The sequence below is a fragment of the Abramis brama genome (genome assembly GCF_963993115.1).
Source record: "Abramis brama genome assembly, chromosome: 7".
NCBI lineage: Eukaryota > Metazoa > Chordata > Actinopteri > Cypriniformes > Leuciscidae > Abramis > Abramis brama.
In genome coordinates this window covers 39051312-39056579 of record NC_139969.1, presented here as the reverse complement: position 1 = coordinate 39056579, position 5268 = coordinate 39051312, and the positions used below count along the sequence as shown (strand labels likewise).

General features: G+C 39.9%; 1 pseudogene across 1 annotated transcript; it reads left to right on the top strand.

The window, feature by feature from the left end:
* The first annotated feature begins 537 nt into the window (after window positions 1–537).
* Window positions 538–3534, top strand: LOC311087544 (annotated as a pseudogene). Its single transcript has 4 exons — window positions 538–697; window positions 1550–1644; window positions 2556–2678; window positions 2723–3534. The product of its transcript is annotated as an uncharacterized misc_RNA (transcript).
* The last annotated feature ends 1734 nt before the right edge of the window (window positions 3535–5268 follow it).

Here is a 5268-nt window from a genome sequence, read left to right as displayed (position 1 = left end):
GATCTAAACCACTTGACATAATTAGGACTCAGTACCACATAAAACAAGTTGACATTGAAAAACCAAATAATCAAACATACATTACTCAGTTAAACATACAAGATGCTTCAAACCAATGGAATTCAATAGAAGGTGGCCAGAGGAGACAACCAACCAGCTCGCACAGTCAGAGGAATACACAGTACCCAATAGCAACGTGCAACAGAGTCACAGCAGTTAATAGTTGCTATTGTGATGAACGTCGAGGCAAAACAGCGACGCAGTCGTAATTATACGCGATCTGCTGCCGAGCAGAAAGAAATGTTATAAACAGAAACAAATTATTAACACGCAAAACTATAATCTTACATACCACAGACTGATCCCGGTGCACAAACCGCTTCGCAGTCGCGCACCATATTGCAGTACAGCAGCTCAGTCAGGGACACATGCTATCAATGACATGCTATCAATGCCACCGAAAACAAAATGTAAGTAATCAGCCGCGGCCAATTTATTCTTGTTATATAAAAAGACGGCTACTCATACCTGTGAGGTATGGGCAGCCAGCACACAGCAGACGAGGAAGCCAGCTTACAGTCCAAGCCTGCTGCAACCACGGATGACGTCACAAGGCAGATACCAAGACGCATGCCATGTGGCAAACACACATCCCTTATATCAAACAAGGAAGGGGCGGGGCTTAAATTAAGCACAGGTGAATGAAATCCTCATTAGTGGATTCAGTCACCCTGCTACACATGCTTGGCCATAATCAATGTAGCGTGTGCACAACGCGCATACACTTTGATTCTCTCATCTACACAGAAGCAGATTTTAATTTTTGCAAATCATACATTATTAGAATAGATAGATAGATAGATAGATAGAGACAATTTATTATAAAAGCATACATATAGCTTACACATTTACCCAAATTATTATACGCCTGTTTAACCGAAGCTAATTTGGGTGTGTTTCTCCATCCCCAATGTCACTTCTCTCTCTTTTACGGCCGTGACGAGAACGTCGTCTCCTCGGCTGTGAACTGCTCAAATCCGCCGTTACAATAGCAATCCGCTATGGAAAAAGCGTGTCTGCTCTTAAAGGGAATGTGAGATGTCGCTCTGATTGGTTTATTTCAAGTTACGCCCAAACCACACCTATGAATAATGAAGCTACTTCAGACCAACCCATTTTAGATTTGCGTCGGGTGCAAGATTCATTTATCCCGCTGGTATAATAGCAACAGTGCACAAGATCCGCCCACAAAGTAACTTGCGTTTTGCGCTTGATAATTGCGTTTTAGATCGTTAAAATAGGGCCCGTAATGTTCGGAGCCAGCAGAGAAAAGGCGGAAAATTGGATCCAAATGTTTTAGGTCCATACACATTTAAAAAAATTAACGGAAAGAATGCTGATCTGATTTGGCCAAACTCATCAATATTGACCACTTGAGATTGTAAACTGAGGAGATGGCACGCATTCAACACAAGATTGTGTCCGAAAGATCAACAGCACCAACTGCATCACAAAACCTGTCCAGCTGCTGCATCACCTGTCATTGTAGCTGCATCTTTACCATCATCCCCTACCATCTCCAAAGTGGCTGCATTATCTGTCTCCGCATCTGGATCTGTGTCATCATCATCTACCACCCCAGCAGTACAGCACCAACTCATCAGCAGTAAGTCAGCATCAGAACAAAGTCAAGGTATAAACCAATGAAAGTTAATGTGGTGGTTGATTATGATTTCACTTTTTTAAAGGGGTCATATAATGGTACATGCACTTTTACAAGTTGATTGTACTGAAATGTGTGTTGGCAGTGCCTGTACACAACCATCATAAAATGATAAAAATCCATCCAGTGTTTTTTAGTGTTTTTCAAATCAAGCCGTTCGATTTTGTGACGTCACAAAATCGACGCCCCTCCCACGATTGTTGATTGACAGTTGATAAGTGTGTTCGACATCGGCTGCGGCTGGATGTAACCGATCGGCGAGAGTAGCCGCGTGCAGGCGGGGAGGAGCTGTAAAAATGAAGATATGAAGCCGGACACGTTGTGGCTCCCGTAGTTTGCTGCAATTACGTCAGTCATGGCAGATCACGTGGCGTTTGCCTGCTTTATCGCAGACGAGCTGGAAGCGATAGAAATTCTATTATTTTTGCATGACATTGAGCACAATGAGCAACGCAGGTGAGTAAAGGTTAAATGTAATAAGTATCTTTTTAAACAAATGATAGACGCATCATCAATTTAGTTTTAAAGTCAAAATTATATGTTGAATAAAAATACTGCATTGAAAGTCTAAAGTATTTGAATGTATTACTGATGTAATGGGTGGCTTTTATAATCAATAGTGTTGCTAGCCTTTTGGTTTAAATATAGAGAATTACTCATTCTGACAAAGAAATAATGGACTTTTACTCCAATTTCAACACCTCTGTATACACTAATTATTTAATTAAAATCCCAATTCAACATAAAACATTGATTATACATTTTTGACTACATGTGTGTTCAGTTAGGCTACATGTATATAGTGAGTACAATTCCTCTTGTTCTTATATAGAATGGTTCCAAAATACACACTTTTGTGGAGGATGTTGTCCCTCTCTACAGTCCCTCAGAATTTAGAGGTCATTTCAGGCTTTCTTATATATTCTTTAATATAAAATTCATTGAACTATTACAAGTGTTAGCATGTTGTCTTGATAACCTATTTTTCTACCTGTGCAGGATGTCATTACTACTCTTGGTCCTGTTTATATGAATTTACAACAGACCAAACTGCCACTCACAAACAGTGTTCTTGCCTGCCTTTGGACATTGGCCAATCAGGAGTCGTATCGTGGGGTGGCAGATAGATTTAACATGTCAAAATCCACTCTTGCCAAGCATCTCCATGAGTTTTGTTGCAGTGTGAACACATACATGGCCCATCACATTTCCTGACCCAGAGGCCAAAGGCTGGAGATGTCAAAGTTAGGGTTTGACGCTGCAGGTTTCCCCAACACTGTATGTGCAGTTTTATTCTATAAATTTAACTGGGTTTTGTGACAGTCAGCGGCGCTTCTGTCACATCAGTGTGGGTCACCCTGGGAGTTGGCATGATGCCAGAGCATTTCGCTTCACAGAAGTTTGTCGTATTCTTGAAGAAGATCCTCATTCCCTTGTTCCACAGGGAAAGGGAATGCACATAATTGGGGATTCTGCCTACCCTTTGTTGCCTCAACTTTATAGAGACAATGAGCCACTTGTCTGCTAGGCAAAGATGCTTTAACAGAAAGCTCAATGCAGCTCGTGTGGTCATTGAACATGCATTTGGCATTCTAAAATCTAAGTTTAGGAGGCTCCATTGCCTGCAAATGAGAAGCATTTCCAATATCAGTTCAGCAGTCTCAGCCTGCTGCATTTTGCATAATCTTTGTTTAGAGCCCAGTGATCAAGTTGTTGTGGTAGATGATGGTGTTGATGATGAACCACACCTCCAGCAACCCCACAACACTATTGCATGTCATTATAGAGACCAGATTTGTGGCCAGATCTAACTTGTATGTGTATACTGAACATACAAAAAAATTGAAAAGATTTTCTAAAGATATTTGAATGTACAGAAATATTCAACAAATGATAAAAAACAGAATTTGTGTTGAAATAAAGAAATGCATTTTATTGAACACTACAATAAATGTATATTATTGATCAAAATTAGTTTGTAATTAGAAATTGTGTTACTTGGGAACATTTAAAAAAATCTGTGAAGTAAAACATATATAGTGGACCTTTTGGTTAAAGGTGTTAATCAAAGGAGAAAACATCATTTTATTGAGGTTCATGTGGGTTGTTTAATAGATGTATAATTTGCTCTTGTCTTTTTCCCCATTTTATTCAGCTCCTCCACAATTGTTCCCAAGCTGGTCAGCATCTTTTTTTTGAAGGACCTTCTGCGCCTCTCCTTAAGTCGCCGCCATCTCTCCAGATCTGGCCTTACCAGGGACTCAAGTACAGCAGTCCTTCTCTCTGCATGTTCTTCGTAAGTCTCCAGAAATTGTGAGGGTTGTGGTTGTCTCTGCCTGCTTGTGAGGTTTGTATTTTGTATGGTAGAGGTTCCCAGCTGTTCATCCATACTAGCACCTGCTGGCTGGTCTTGAGGAGAATAAGTAGTGGGCCTGCTTTTGGAGGAGGTCTCTTCCAAACCCAGAGGTGTGGAGTGAATAGTGCCAGGTGGTGCAGTACCGATCCCCGATGACCCAAATAACTCATCCATTAGCTGGTGGTTGGGGTTTCAAATGCAGACATCCCAACCTACAAAAAGTCATTTCAGGGAGGTAATGACTCCCCTCTGGTAATGACAGGGAGGTATTTACTCTGGTAAATTACTCTGGTAATGACAGGGAGGTAATGACCCCCTCCCCAATAAAAAGGAAGGAGGACAAGCATATGACATTTCACTAAAAGATATAAAAGCATAATATAGAATTTCTATAAGCTATAGGCCCATGCAATTACTTGTTAATTATGTTAAAATATGTAGATTACTTTTAATTGTATAAGCTGCTTGTACTATTTATGTAAACTGCTGTTATTTATATTCCATTGGGACTTTAAACATGTCTAAGGTGAAAAAGACATACTATTAAATGTATTAAAAATGTACTTGAGTGTGTTTTTAGTAGGCCTACAATACAAATATACTTTAATGCATTTTTAATACATTTAACAGTAGGATAGCCTATACGTCTTTTTCACCTGGGTACCGTATTTTCCGGACTATAAGTCACACTTTTTATCATAGTTTGGCTGGTCCTGCGACTTATAGTCAGGTGCGACTTGTATATCAAAATTAATTCAGACTGAGATGAAAACATTACCGTCTACAGCCACGAGAGGGCGCTCTATGGCGGAGTTGTTCAGAAGCGACACCAAGGATGAAGAAAATTCAATGGATTCAGTGATGTGGAATGAGATCGCGGGTGCTTGGTGAACTTGTTTACTGGTAACTTGCTTGTTGGACTCACTGGCTTATGTTAATTTAGCCTATTCAGCCTCCCAGGTATATGTTCTTTATGCTATTGTGTAGCTGAATAACTGTTAGTGTGTTGTTAGAGTAGGACACCTACTCAGCCTGTTGTTCTGTGTGCTACTGTGTAGTTGAATAACTTGCCTTTCCAGATTAAATGTCTGTTTTTGGTCTTGGATTTTGTGAAATAAATTTCTAAATAAATGCGACTTATAGTCCAGTGCGATTTATATATGTTTTTTTCCTCTTCATGACGCATTTT